This window comes from Rhinatrema bivittatum, chromosome 1 (assembly GCF_901001135.1).
Source record: "Rhinatrema bivittatum chromosome 1, aRhiBiv1.1, whole genome shotgun sequence".
Taxonomy (NCBI): domain Eukaryota; kingdom Metazoa; phylum Chordata; class Amphibia; order Gymnophiona; family Rhinatrematidae; genus Rhinatrema; species Rhinatrema bivittatum.
Window position 1 is genome coordinate 388004138 of NC_042615.1, and position 15874 is coordinate 388020011.

The 15874-nt window shown below is 49.9% G+C and overlaps 1 protein-coding gene across 1 annotated transcript in view; it reads right to left on the reverse strand.

The window, feature by feature from the left end:
* GTF2E2 (general transcription factor IIE subunit 2) overlaps window positions 1–6412 on the reverse strand; it is a 276015-nt gene extending 269603 nt beyond the window's left edge. Inside the window, exon 1 of the mRNA XM_029601571.1 lies at window positions 6290–6412. The gene's annotated coding sequence lies outside the window, so the exon portion shown is untranslated. The remainder of the gene's footprint in view (window positions 1–6289) is intronic.
* Window positions 6413–15874: the final 9462 nt, after the last annotated feature.

The window sequence follows — 15874 nt, forward strand, 5'->3', positions numbered from 1 at the left end:
TGCAGGGCTCAACCTGCAGAGGAGGGGGCTTGCTAGGCAGAAGACTGGCCCTAGTCCTGCTTAGCATCTAGCTGCACAGTCCAGTACCGCTCCTGGGGTGATATACCAGAAGTCCAGAAAACCTGATATATCAGCATAAAAATGGTATTAAGAGCCATGAGAGGAAATCAAAGTACCAAGGAAATTACTATATAGTGAGAAAAGAATAGAGCCAATGTCAGAACCCTGAGGCACATCAATTAATATTGGAATGACAGTAGATGAGGAACCACCAGAGAAAATGCTCAAAGTGCAATGGCAGAGATAAGAAGAGAACCAAGACAGGACAGAGTATTGTGTGTAGTTGTGGTTGCCCATCTCAAAAAAGATGTAGCAGAACTGGAAAAGGTACAGATGAGGGGGGATAAAGAAGGAGGGGATGAAAGTTATGGAGGGAAGGATGGGGAGGAGGATGATAAAGAAGAGGGAAAAAGATGGGAGAGGAGAATGGCAAATGAGTGGGAGGGAAAGATGGCGAGATGGGAAAAAAGGAAGAAAGAATGGGAGTATAGAAGGGAGAGGGAAGAGTAGGAGGGGAGGATGGAGAGGGAGGGGAAAGGATGGATGGGGAGGTTGGTGAGGGAGGGGGAAGGAGAGAGGGCTGGATGAGGGAGGGAGGAAAAAGTAAGAGTTTGGAAGGGGAGGCAAGGAAAGAGAAGGAGGCATGAAGAAGGAGAGGATGGAAAGGGAGGGGCTAGGCAAAAGAGACAGTGGGAGGAGGAAGGTGATAAAGGGTTGGGGAGAATGATGAGGGAAGGATGGGAGGTGAGGATGGAGAGAGAAAGCAGTATGGAAAGGCGTGTAAGCAAAGTAACATTTTAATATGTTGGGATTGCAACAATGAGTTTAATTGAGTAATAACTTATGTGGAAGGAGAGGATAGATAAGAGAAAAGGTGGAAAGGAGGATGGGGAGGGAGGAAGGGGAGAAAGGGGAAAGTGTGGGAGGATGGTGGGTGGGGAAGGTGGGTGGGGAAGGTGGGTGGGGAAGATGGGGAGATAGAGGAATGGGTGAAAGGCTGGAGAGGAAGGGGAAGGGGGAAAAGGTGGGAGGATGGAGAAAGGGAGGAAAGGAGAGTGAGAGGAGAAAAGGTGGGTGAGGATGGAGAGGTAGGCGGAAGGGGAGAAATGGGAAAGGATAGACAGGATGTGGAGAAAGGGGGAGTGGAGGGAGGAAGGATAGAGAGAGGTGGGAGGAAAAGAAGGGGGAGGAGAGGGAGAGGGAAATGAGGAAGAGGGAAAGGAAGAGGAAAAGGAGAGAGGGTGGGAGAAGAGGAAAGAGGGAGATGGAAAGGGTGGAGAGGAAGAAGCGGATGGGGAGGGAAGGGTGAAATTGGTGAATAGATAAGGGTAGGAAGGCAGGATAGAGGGAGATGGGGGAAAGGGTGGGAATATGGAGTGGTGGGGGAAAAGGAGAGAAAGGATGGGAGGGGAGCATTGGAGGCAGGGGAAAGGGTTTGGGATGGGTGGGAGTGAGGACTAAGGAGTGGGAGGAGAGGGGAGGGGGACTAGCAGGATGGTGATTGAAGGGGAAAAAAGGGCAGAAAATGGGAGAATGGAATGGGGCAAAAATGGAGAAAAGGTGGGCGGAGAGGATGGAGAGGGACTGGGAAAAGTGGGAGGGGGAGGAGAGAAGATGGGGAGGATGAAAAGGGAATGGCAAAAGGGGAGAGAGTGGGAGGGAAGATTGAGAAGGGAGGTAGGAGAGAGGGTGAGAAGAAGGAGAAGGATGGGAGGAGTGGATGGGGAAAAGGGGAATAAGTGTGGGATGAGAGAATGGAGAAGGAGGAAAGAGAGGGAGGGGAGGTAGGGAAAAGGTGGGGAAGATGGAGAAAGAGAAGACGGTGGGAGGGGAGAAGAGGGAGGATAGTTTGGGAGCAGGGGAAAGATGGGAGGAGAAGTTGAAGAGAGGAAAGGATGGAGAGAGAGGGGAAGGGTGGGAGGGGAGAATGGATAGGAAAAGGAGTAAGAGGGTGAGGGGAGGATCCAGAGGAAGGGGAAGGATGGGAGGAGAAAATAAAGAGGAGGAAAAGGTGGAAGCAGGAAAATGGAGAGGGAGTGAGAATGGGGAGGAAAAGTGGGAGGGGAATATGGAAGCATGGAGAGGGAGGGGGAAAGAGGAGGGAACGCCAACATGGGAGAAGGGGTGGGAGGAGAGGATGGAGATGGAGGAAGGATTGGGTGGAGAAGATGGGGAGGGACAGGGTGGGGGTGGATGGATAGGAAGGGTGAAAAGGGAGACGGAGAGGAGGATGGAGAGGGAGGTACAAAAGTCAAAACAAGGGTAGGAGCAGAGGTTGGGGCATGGAGATGGAAAGGGGAGAAAGGATGGGAGTGGAGAATGGCAAAGGAATAGTGCAATGAGAGGAATGGGGGAGGGGAGGGGAAGGCTGGGAGGAGAGGATAGAGAAGCAGAGGGAAGTATGGGAGGGGAATATGGAGAGGAAAGAGCATGGAAAGGGAGCTGAGTACATATAGGGAGGAGAAGATGGGGAGGTAGAGGAAAGGGTGGCAAAGAAGGATGGAGGGGAGAGGGGAAGCTGAAGAGGGGAGAAAGGGGAGGAGAAAAGGGTTGGAAGGGAGGATGGAGATACTGAAAGAAGAGAAAGGGATGAGAATGGGGGAAGGGGAGAAAGAATGGGAATGGAAAAAGGATGGGAGAGGAAGGGCAGAAAGGGTGGGGAGGGAGAGGAAGGGAAAGATGAAGATGGGAATGGAGGGTGGAAGGAGGAGACGGGAAAGTGAAGAAAGGGTGGGAGAGGTGGATGAGGAAGGGGGCAAGAGGGAAAAAAGGGTGGGAGAGGTGGATGAGGAAGGGGGCAAGAGGGAAGAAAGGGTGGGAGGTGAGGATGAGAAGGAAGGGGAGAAAGGGTAGAAGATGAGGGAGAGGGGAGGATGATGGGTGGGAGAATGGAGAGGGTGGGAGGGGAGGATGGAGAGGGAAAGGGTAGGGGTGGAGATGGGTTGTAGGAGATAGTGGTGGGAGGAAAAGATAGAGAGGAGGAAGGGGAGAAAGGGTGGGGAGGATGGAAATGAAGGGGAGAAAGAGTAGGGGTAGGATGGAGAGAGGAGAGAATAGAGGGGGAAGGCTGGACAGTATGTATTTATTTATTTATTTAAAATCTTTTCTATACTGTCGTTAAGTAGTATACCATCTCATTGGTTTACATTGAGGCACATATATTCATTTATGAAAGATGTATAAGTTAATACTATCTATAGGAGGTGCCATTTGAAGACCGGTAACATAGTTTCGTAATAAAGACTATTTGCAAAAAGTTAAAGATCTTGTCCTTTTTCTACGTTTCTCAGTTTCAATTGTATATATCAATGGTCCCCAACCTTTTTTGCACCAGGGACCGGCTTCAAGCAAGACCATTTTTCCATGGCCCGGCAGGGCGGGGTGGGGGTGGGGCAGGGGCGGGGTGGGGCAGGGGCAGGGCTTTGGTCATATGGGGGCGGGGTTATGGAGGGGGTTAGATTTTAGTGCACACTTATTTAATTATGACATTTATAATGTGAATGTGACTCAACTCACCATAGGTTCTCACATGCATGACACACTGACCCATGATCGTCATGGGGTTTGATGTAAAAGTACAGTTTGCATCCACGGGAACCCCCCTGACCCACAATAATGGATGTAAAGCAGAATTATGACATTCCCCATACAACTCACCCTACAAAAAAGATATTCTGGTTCTGGTGTCATCTCAGTAACAGCAACTCAAACTCCTTCTACTTCCAGGCTCAATAGCCCTACTTATGAAAAGACAGCAGTTTACCACCAATGCATGTCCTCTTGAGAAAACACAACAAATAAGACCAATACAAACGCTTACATGCTAGTAAAATATCTCATCTCGGTAACAGACACAGAACCGACCTAACATACTCCCAGGATCTGTAGTAATGCACATAAACTAATCCGCACACAGTTACACCTGTATTATGGAATACACTCAAACAGGAGCAACCCTATCTATGAAAAGGCAACACTACAAATATTAAATCAGGTCTTAAAAACCAATACACTTCTTATTAGGAAAACAGAACTAGCAAGCAGCTATAGATCCCCACTCAGAAATAATTGTAAAACTATACTAATAAGCAGAATAAATGTTTCAAAACAGCTATGAACAGAATAACATCCAACAATTAAAAACTCATAAAAACTATTAAACATGCTCCAAACACCAATAAAATATTTCAAAAAAGCAGACATCACACAATTTAAATGGCAGTCAAGAAAAATAAACTTAAAAAGCCACCTTAACTTACCTCCTCCAGCAGCTCTCCTAATCCCCTTCCCTGCAAGCCGTGGCACACACCAGAAGCAGCAGTAGAAGCTAAGCTCTATACTCATGGTCCTCTTCCTTAGTGCCCATGTCTCTCACACACACACCATACCAGTCATCTCCCCATGACCAGTTTCTGTCTCTCACACACCAATCATCTCCCAGTCTTTGGCACACGCACACCAGTCACCTTCCTGAACAGTTTCTCTCATGCCATACACACACACAGGCTTCCCACTCACATGTTCTACTTACATATATGGGCTTCTCACTCTCATAATCACTTTCTCTGTCTCTCTCAAACACAAACACACACACACTCACCAGTCTCTCACTCCCATGTTCTCTTTCAGATATACAGGCTTCTCACTCCCATGCTGTGTCTCACACACACCCAGGTTTCTCACTCCCATGCTCACTCTCTTCACATGCACAGGCTTCTCATTCCCATAATCACTTTCTCTCTGTTACACACACACACCAGTCTCTCTCATTTCCATGCTCACTTTCCACATGCACAGGCTTCTCATTCCCTGAATCACATTCTCTCACATTCACACACACCAGTCACCTTACCAACCAGTCTCTCTCTCTCATGCATGCACACTCACCCAGGTTTCTCACTCCCATGCTTTCTTTCACCCCCTCCCCCCCAACACCAGGCTTCTTACACCCATGCTTTCCCACATACCCAGACTTCTCACTTCCATGCTTTTTCTCTCTCACACACACACACACATCAGTCACCTCCATGACTAATGTCTCACACTCTCACATACACATCAGTCATCTCCCTGATCAATCACTTTCATTGTCTCTCACATACTCACATACATCAGCTCTCTGACCAGTCAATCACACACAGGCAGGCTGGCTGCTTCTCTCTCTTTCTCTCACTCACTTCCTCTCCCCCGAGCACAAATGGGAGCTGCAGCAGCCCCCGCAGGCCAAGAAAGAAGAATCCCATCGGCCACGGGAAGCTCATGCTGCTGACTTCTTTCCCGATTACCGGCTGCTTCGATTACACGGGGGCCAATGCTGCTGCCGCCGCTATTTTTCCACGCGGCACAGCTCTTTCTCCTTCCCGCGCACCACTTCCTGTTCCGGGTCACGGGGGGGGGGGGAGGGGCAGGCACGGGAAGAAGAAAAGGCCAGCCACGGGTGCCACAGCTTCCTCAAACACTGCTGCCATTCCCGCTGGGCTTGAACGTGCTGATAGCCCGGCGGCAACGGCAGCAGGGAAGGAAGAGCAGCGGGAGAGACCGGGAGCACGCGACACACCTGCTGGTGCTTGGCGGCGGCCCCGCGGACCGGCAAAAATCCCCAACGGCCCGGTCCCGGTCCGCGGACCGGTGGTTGGGGTCCCCTGGTATATATAAGTCTATCGGAATGTATGTTTTGTTTTAATAAAACACGCTTATTGAGCAGAAAAGGTGCTGCGTTCTGATGTTCTGCTGCCAGATTTCATATACCACTATCTACCGCTCTCTTTGTAAAAGGCTTGCTTGAAAAGCCAGGTTTTTAAACTCTTTTTGAATAGTTTAAAATCTCTCTGTAGTCTAATTTCTAAGGTGGGAGGTGGACAGGAGAAAGGATGAGGAGGCAGACAATGGATGGGAACTGTGGGAGCAAGTAAGGGAGGGAAATGAAGTGAAGGATTCAAAAGAAGGAAGACAGGGAGAATATAGGAGGGAGGATGGGAGAGAGAGGGAAGGGGAAATGAAGTTGTGATAGTATGAAATGTGTGGGAAGATTGAGCATAAACAGGAAAAGGGAGGAGAGGATGGGAAGAAAAAATAGAGGAGGGGCAAAGGTAAGCAGGGAAGTGGAGGAGGTGGGACACCAATGGGAGATGCAGGAAGGGAAAGCTGAAAAGGACAGGGGTGGAAGAGAGGATGGAGAAAAGAGGGAAATACTTGGGGAGAAGGAACAGGAGAGAACATTTTTACTTACAGCTAGAGACAAACTTTAGTTCTGTGCTGTAATCTCCCCTTTGTTCTGTCACAGTTCAGTTCCAGAAGCTTCAGGTCCTTCTCTTGGTACCCAGAGCCAGCAGAGATACTCCCTGCTTGCTGCCATCTTGCGAACTGCCACTGACTCCAGCCAGCTTTGCCTTTTATAAGCCTCCCACTGTCATCATGACCTCACAATAGGGTGGGAGAGACCATCTGAGGCTGAGGGAGGGAGAGGAGGAGAGGTGGCAGAGGAGCATGGACTGAGCTCATTTCAGTAACAATTAATTACAATAATGAAATAAATAATCCCTGAAATATCCCATCTCTAGTACCCTGATTCTCTCTGTACAGGGTTTTCTCTCTTTTTATTTGTTTACGCTCAGCTTCTCCCTGACTTTTAACTCCAGCTTTGATAGCCCAAGCTCTCTGCTCCCATCATAATGCAGTGATGGTGTCATTGATGAGAATCCATAAATGTTATCTTCTTAGCAGGATCAGAGCTTTCTGATTACTAGTGGAACAGGAAGTCATTAAACTGAGGGGGGATTTTAGTTAACTGTTCTTTTTGAAGCCACACAGATGATGCTGCTACTTCTAAGCAGGGGTGGATTGCAGGAAAATATCAGGCCGGACGGGGGCATTTTTTTTTCAAAACCAGTTCACTTGATATACTCATATGCTGTGCAGCAGGTGCTTCAACAGCTCCCAAAAGCATACAAAGCCAATGGGTGAGAGTTACCATCACATCACCTGGAACCTGGCAGAATTGATAGAAAACAATCTCCCAATATGTCATGTTTTTCTTAAACAACTAAGTAGAGCACATCCTAGATCAAGGGTGAACAAACTGAGCTGCAGTCCCACTTCTATCCATGCAATCGTTCAGTCTCTGCTCCCCCAAGTTTGGTTTCATCTTTCATATATCCTAGATTTCTGGTCTGGTGTTAAAGTCTTTTGCCAACCAATCAGTTCTTGAACCATTTGCCAAGTAATGAGACAAACTAACATAGGGATGGAATACTGCGTTCACTTGTGGTCCATGCCCCCCAATAAACACTCGAAACATTAATGGCATTTATATTGGCTGCAGTATATTGCAAATAAAACTAACCCGAGCCCTTACAATTATAACATATTCAACAACCCCAACAGCCCCTCCTCCTTTTCCTCCCTCCCTGTCTCCACCATCTTGTCCCCAGTGGTGAAGTGAAACAGCCCCTCCCCTTACCCCGCCTACTCTGCCTCAAACCAGCGAGAGCAAGCTCAAACCGGGAACTTTAGCCCTGTAGTTCTCCGCTCCTCCCGTGTAGCAGCCCCCCCCAACTACACGAGGATCACCCCCATCCCCCACCACCATATCCCTGCCCCATTCCAAAGACCACTTGGGCTCAGGTTTACCACCACAAACAAGCCGATTAGGTCGACTTGTTCCCCCCCAAACTGCGGCCTCCTTTCCACTTCCTAAGTGCTTTCTCCAGCCCTTCCTGTATGGAGTTATTAAATAAATCCATGCCCACTTCTGATAAGTGGATCCCATCCCCGCTGAATAGCCCCGGTTCCACCTCCCAAGACCACGGATGCCTAACCCAGAACCCACCCTCCCATTCCATTCATTTTCCCAGCTGTCGGTTCAATTTTTTAACCCCAGACCGCCAAATCATCTCATCCTTATTCCTTAATCGCACTATTATATCAGACCATCCTAACAAGATCCGTGGCCATCTTATCATTACCTGCGATAAATCTTTTTTCATGCAAATAAGGAGCTTCCCACACGATTTCGAGCCTATGTCATTACCGCCCAGATGAATGATTATTATATTCGGTTCGCCCCACATTTGTGTCCACTCGGACAGGAAAGGCAAGAGTTTGTCCCAACCCATGCCCCGCTTGCTGAACCATGATAAGCGCCATCCCGCCCGATCTATGTCCAAATGTTCCCCGTATGGACACTTCAGTGCTCTTCTCTGTGTTCGATGGATATAAGAATGACCCACAATCCAGGCACATCCTTCGAAACATCGTACCCTCATGCGCTCTGCAATGCAAATGTATAAAGTCAGCAAACTTCCCAACTCCCCTCCCTCCTCCCTCACTTCCCAGGCTCTCAGTGTGAATTCCACTGCACCTTTTCGAGAATACCGCACCTACCCTGAGAAAACATGCTATCTCCGTACAATCGATCGGAAAGCATTTGACTTCCAACGCCCAATGCCTTTTATACCTATATCCGATATACCGGCTTCAGCTGCAGATGTAGCTGTCCCAATCCGAAACGAGTGCGAACTATAAAAACCAGCATCACCACCTGCCTTCCTGATCGCTAAACTCAGCACTCTGGCGAACTGGTAATGAGTCAACGGGGTACCATCCTCATGCACCAAGAAAGTTCCCTTCCTAACCGGGCATAAGACAATATAATCCTTAGCCTGCCATACCGGGCACACCGTAACCTGAGATGCTTGCACTAAGTTAACGAAAGCACCTTTTCCCATCTGGTCTGTTTTTGTCTTGGGAATAAACAATTTAACCATTGAATCAAAAATATGTATGCTCTCTACCGTTAGCTCCTACTTCTCTATCTCCATGCCATAATCTAGCCACTAATTCACTAATTCTCATTGCTCCGAAGAAAGCCCATGAAAAGGCCACCCTGAACAAAACAATCTCAAATGTAGACCAGCAGACCATTGGCAATATTTCCGCCAATGTCACTAAATCATCGTAACGGATGGGCCTTCGTTGGTTCCCCGCCCCCCCCCCCCTTTCCTAGACTGTGCTGCCATCCTCCCAACACTTGTCGCACTCTAAAACTGCTCAAGGGGTTAGGCCTACCTCCTAGCTTTTGGAAAAAAACAAAACCCGCCAGATGTGACCATACTGTGGCCACCGAATAACCTTTGTTTTTTCCCATGTTATGCACTGGATCATCACTTGCTCTGACACCTCCCCCACCCTCCACCCCAAGGTGTGTAAAAAACTTGACACCACCTTCATTCCCTTGGTGTAAGCCTTCCAAGTTGCTGGCGCGACTGAATCATCTGAATCATCTCCCATTCCTCTTCCTTCCCTTGTGTCCTGGATATACCTCTCCATATTTCCTTCTCCCGTAGCGCTCTGCCGGGAAGCATTAGAACGACAATTGCATCATGCCCCCTCCCAAACTATCCCAAACCAACCCTTCTGGCCTGTATCCCGTCAAATATCTTATGTGACCCAAGAACACCCTGTTCTTATAGCTCCCCTTATATAAATATATATATATTTATTTATTTTTTTGTATTGTTTCTTTTTTATTTTTGCAGCTCTCACTGCATCGCTCTAAGTCAGGTGCTTGACCTGACTAAATCCCTTGAACCCTGCAGACTGTTGCACCTGATTGCACTTGGCCACGGGGTGTGCTCCGTTGCAGGAGGAGCAAGCATGACGGAATTTGCACTCGGGGAATAAACAGGTAGCTTTGTTAAACCTCCAACATATATCTGAACTCCTCTGGATCCCTCTCGAGTCGCTCGCATTTACTGTGGGCACTGGTCCACGAACCGAACCTGACTTACCACTAACTGGGGCCACTCCATTCCCCCCGCTCCCTGTAACACCCTGCTCTAACTTACTGGACCCTGCGCTTTTATTGGTCATTTGTGTGAGCCATAAGTTTATATCCTATGTACACCAGGACATATCAAAATTGTTTACCTTGTAATAGGTGTCCTCACATATGGGTGACATCATCGATGGAGTCATTTCACGGAAAACTTCTGTCAAAGTTTCTAGAAACTTTTGACTGGCACACTGAGCCTACTGAGATCCCGGACCCCCGCTGGACCACCAGGGGCTTTTGGCAAGTCTTGGGGGACCCTCCTGACCCCCACAAGACTTGCCAAAAGTCCAGCAGGGGTCTGGGAGCAACCTCCTGCACTCGGACCGTCGGCTGCCAGTATTCAAAATGGCGCCGATAGCCTTTGCCCTTACTATGTCACAGGGGCTAGCGGTGCCATTGGTCAGCCCCTGTCACATGGTAGGAGCACAAGATGGCGCCGGCCATCCAGTGCTCCTACCATGTGACAGGGTCCGGCCAATGACACGGATACCCTGTCACATGGTAAGGGCAAAGGGCCATTGGTGCCATTTTGATTAGTGGCAGCCGATGGCCCAGGAGCGGGAGATCACTCCAGGGACCCCCACTGGACCACCAGGTACCTGTAAAAAGTTTTTGAGGGGGTCAGGAGGGTGGGGGAAGCTAAGGTGTTAGTTTTAAAGGGTCGGGGTGGGTTTAGGGGTTATTTTTGTGTGCCGTTTTTCCTGCCCTCCCCCAAAATGATAAGAGAACCCCCATGATCAATATCGTGGGGGTTTCCTATCGTTTTGGGGGTGCCCCCAATTTCTGACGATTTTGAAAATATCGTCCGATATTTTCAATCATCCGAAGCCCGATTCACATCCCTATTGAGTGCTGTTTGTTGTTGGGGAAGGGTATCCTTTATATCCTGTACTTGCTTCCATAAATTCCTTTGATACTGTGTCATATATAACTGATATGCAGCTATATGGGATACAAGCATGGATCCTTGGAATATTTTCCTCCCTAAAGTATCCAGAAATCTATGTTCCTTTCTTGGAGGAGCAGATGAATGTGGTTTCTGCTTTCTTGCTTTTTTCTGGGTGGACTCAACAACAAAGGAATGATGTGGCAACTGTGGTTTTTGAAAACCTGGTGTATGTTGAACCAGGTATGTTGTGTCCGTTCTATTGACAGCAGGCACAGAGGGGGATGCTCCCATAGGCGATGCTGAAGCTCTAAAAGGACTTCATGGATAGGTATCGCCATGATCTCTTTCGGTGCATCTACAAACTGTAGTACTTCAAGAGTCTTATGTCTGGTATCCTCCTCAGCCAGCAATTCAAAGGGAATGGTATCAGCCATTTCCTTTATGAAATGTTGAAAAGACAGGTCCTCTGGTGGGGATTTCCTCCTTTCCTCTGGTGGAGAAGGTTCAGATGCGAGGTCATCAGTATCAGTATCAGTATTAACATCCTCCCAAGGATTGGGCTGAGGCTGGAAATGGGATCCAGATGAAAGAGGATGTTGTTTCATCAAAGTAGATTTCGATGGTTGTGTTGGAATCTGTTTCGGCATCGATGGAGGCAGAAAAGGCATCGACGGGGAATCGAAGGGTATCGATGGCATGGATGGGAACCAACGATCGTAATCCCCCCGATGGACCGGGTAGTGGAGGCATCGATGGACCAGGGAATGGCATCGAGGGCATCGATGGAAAGCAGGGTTTTTGTAAACCCGATGGTCCTAGAGTGTGATCAGAGACATTGCTATCATCTTCAGATGAGCCTGGTATGGGTATTACTGGTGCCGTCGGTAGTTGCTTCGGTTTGGACGGTGCCGATGGAGGCATCAGGGAACCCGTTGATGGTATTGGTGCCGGTGCTGAAAGAGCACCGAGTAAGGCATCGATCCTTGTCAGGAGAGGAGCAAATATGGCCGGCTCCAGTGTCAGTGCCGATGGAGGTATCGGCGTCAATGGAAGTTTGAATTTTTGCCAAGCTTCGGTGACTGCTTGTTGAATCATCGAAGTCACTTCTTCCCTGGAAACTGGGACTGGGTCCTCTGTCACAGGAGAAGGTAAGACTGGCGCTGCTGGCACTTCCACAGCAGAGTGTGGTGGCACAGCCTCTGACACCGTCACCAGTGGAGAGCACCTCGTTGCCTCAGGTACAGAGGGGCATGATAGCTCTTGTACCTGAACCCGCTTTTTCACTGGTTCGAGATCCCTCAAAGCCGATGCGGACACCGATGTTTCCAAAGGAATGGAATCGGAACAGTGCCGATGGCATCTTTTCTCTCGATGATCTTTACTGGAGATCAAAGAGGACGCTATAGAAGATCCAGATGGAGTCAGTGATGGACGGTCATTGGTCTTCTTTTTACCTCAATGTTTTTCAACAGAGGAAGGCGTTATCTTCGGTGACGACGCTGAAGATGATGATGGAGTGATCTTTTTGAAAAGTTCCTCCATTTTATCCAGTCAGGCACCCCTGCCTGTTATGCTCAGGCTTGTGAACCCTTGGGTCGGCAGGAGGATGGAATACCTTAGTAGGAAGATCCGTAGGTTCTCCCGTCGGGTGGTGAGGCAGGAACAGAAGATGTGACCAGCTGACCCTCGGCACTGGAGACAGAGGCAACTGTGGAGGCAGACAAAGAGTCATGACGTCGAAGGAAGGAAGTGTGTCTTCACCACTGGAAGCCCGCGGTCCCCCCAGGAGGAGCACGTAGGGACCCGGACCGCTGGGACTTAGGTGGACCTTAGAGAGGTCAAGAAGTTCGGTGCAAGGGCTGACTGGAGCTTCACCCCTGGAAGCTTGCGGTCCCCCCAGGAGGAGCCCGTAGGGACCCGGGCCGCTGGGACTTAGGCGGGCCCTTGGAGACAACGGTCAAGAAGAAGTCCGAGGTCAAGTGCCAGAGGGTCGTCGCTTACCAGTCCGAGGTCACACACCGAGGGATCACCACTTGCCAGTCCGAAGTCACACACCAGAGAATCACTGCTTGCCAATCCAAAGTCAGAAACCAGGAACACCAAGACGAAACAGGAACAAGGATCCAAAGAACTCACAGAAGCAAGCAGACCTGACTAACCACGGAAGTGGCCAAGTCAAGGAATGAGCAGAGGAAGTCTCCTTTTATACTTCCTCTGTTCTGGCTCATAGGAATCAGGTGAGTCTAGTTAAAGGGATCAGGTCCCTTTAAATCTGAGAAGGGGGTGCGGCCTCTCACCTAAGAATAGTAGTGGCCATCATGGATTTCCTCCGCGGAGGAAACGCCACTGAACGCCGCGAGGGAGGAGCAGGGACGGCTCCCCACCTGGCGACCAGCACTGGGTTCCATGTTGGAGCGAGGGACGTTGGATCCGGGGCTTCTCCCGGAACTCCCGCGGTGGGTCGCCGCCATGGGCGCAGAACACAACACTGCCCTTCGGTGTCATCTGGGCGCAGGTGGAACGGGCGCGGACATCATGGCCTGATCCCAGGCAGAGAACACAAATCTCATGTAGGTCTGTAATCGACATTGTCCGGGGACAATTTGGATATCTTTTAAAACTGGTGGCCATTATTGAAAACCTTAGGCCGGGTAACAGTCGATGGTTCACGGATAATGAAAAAGAGAGTATCCGGAATCGACAGAAAAAAAAGACTCCAAAGAGTACTCACTGAACGGGATGTCGAAGGGAGACCCAAGAGGGAATTTTTCTGACAGAAAACTTGTTATTATCAGCAATATTCTGTGAGGAAAAAACAGTAAGAAATCTCACAGAGCTCCTTCAACGCGAGGCTAAAAGCAGTGTGGAAAAAAAGAGACTGAAGGGAGACCCCTGTGGTTGGAGGGATCATGGCATGCTGGGCATGCTCAGTAGGCTCAGGGTGCCAATGAAAAGTTTCTAGAAACCTTGACAGAAGTTTTCCATGTGAGGGCTCCATCGATGATGTCACCCATATGTGAGGACAATCATACTGCTTGTCCTGGGATAAAACCTATTCCCTGCCATTTTTTCCCTGAACCTTTCATCATAGTTGAGCCAAGCCCAACCTTCGTAGTCCTTGAAAGCGCCAAGAATGCTATCCCCCGTACGCCAATAATGCCCCGAATTGCTCGGGCTGGTAATGGCTGACCACACTGGCTAACCTCAGGGAACCTCAAACCCAATTAATTATATTCTTGGCAACTTTTGGCCCCGTAGAAGTGCCTCTCTTCTTCTTCTTACTCTTCCTGCGCTCTTTCCTGTCCCCCCTCCTGCCTGCTAATAGGCCGAATATGTTAACATATCTTCTTCTCCTGATTCTGCTGCGCTACCTCCTGGGAACTCCTTCCCATAATTCTGTTAAGGACGCTAGGGCTGGGTGCCCCATGTCCTGGCTGGGGCCCACTCCACTAAGGCGCTTGAACTGTCCCGAGGTGCTGCTATCCAAAGACGAAGTAGTGGACGAGTCCGAACTCTCTGTGGAACTATCTGTGTGGCCTCTCTTTCTCTTCTTGCCTTTTGTAAGCACTTTCTGACTGTACACTGTACCCTCTTTACCTTCACTTGCTCGGCATGAAGCGCCAGACCTGGGTTCCGCTACTCTCTTTCCACGATTCCCTTCTTGCTGACCCTTTATCATATGGAAGCTCCCCGCAGACTGATCTCTCCAGCTCTCTCTGTGCGACGTATTCGGCAACTCTTCCTCTTCTAACCCTGAAAGATAAGAAATACCAGCAGCAGTATCTCTCCTATACCCAGAGCTCTCTGTCGTGCTCCTTGCCCTTCCTTGTGAATCCACCCCCCCCCCCCCCCCCGCCATCAAACCCTGATGATACCAGTGGGATCGCCCTTATAGCGTAATCCCTGTTGGGGGCAGACCCCTCTCCTCTCACGTCATGGGGACACTGAAGCTGGGAAATCCTCCCTGTCTCCTCCACCAATATGCACCGCTTCCCCACCCCCATAGCCTTGTCCCCTGATAGTACATTCGGGCCGGAAACTCTGCCCTGTTCTTATACCCCTGCTCCTGACTACTGACTCTTTCATCAAGGAATACATGTGACCACATTCACCGCATGCTTGTCTCTCTGACCCTTCATGAAAATAGGGAAGTCTCTGTTCCTGAAACGCCATTCTGTGCGTGCCTCCGCTGCGTCCTCTAATCGCCTGTCTCCCGCATCCCTCCTCCGCTGCTCTCGTCCCTCTGCCTTGTCTTAGGCTCGCCGAATCTCCCCTCGTCTCCGCCTGTCTTCTCACTGCTCTAGTTCTCTTCAGAATGGCATCCGCTGATTTCTGCTTTCCCGCCTCGCCCGCCTCGCCTGCCTCGCCCGGCTCATACGTCCTCTCCTCCTCGCCCTCCTGGGCCTCATCGGACCCGGATCCCAAGCACACGACGTGTGCCGCGTACCCCTCCATAGGAGAAGAGGGCCTGGGCGAATGGCCACCGGCGGCCGTGAAAGGCCGATCTGCCATACCTGTTGCGCTAGGCGAAATGACCCGCTCCGAATCAACTTCCTCCGGTCTGCCCTCTTGGCCCGCTCTGTTTCTTCCGCAGGGTAAGCCTCAAGGCCGCTTTCGCCAGAACTGCCCTCATCGCGCGGAGGCGTTCGGGTCTTGCAGGTGGGCAGAACGATGATACCCGGGAAATGCCCTGTGGATCGCGCCATGATAGGCCCTCGACACCCTTTCCTAGGCAGCATGGCTTGGGGTGCTATACCCGTTCCTTTCTCCTTTCCCCTTGGCATAGGACACGCCGGTTCTGTTGGAACCCTACCTTTACAATCCAAACTACTTATTTAGTAATAATCCGCTCGTACCGCCAACAACAAGTCAGGCCCCCTACTCTCTCCAGGGCTGCTCTTCTGTCTGTTGGCAATTCGTGCCCCCTCCTGCCTGAAATTTGAACGCTGCTATGCCGCTGTGGATGGTTCCTATTGGAGCTTCCTTCCCACCTAATCTCGCAAGCTCCTCCCTCCCCCCATCCTGCTGCGCCCGGCCTGAAATGCAGATTCCCCCCAATGTTATGTTCACAGCTCATGACAAGCTTGCGCTGC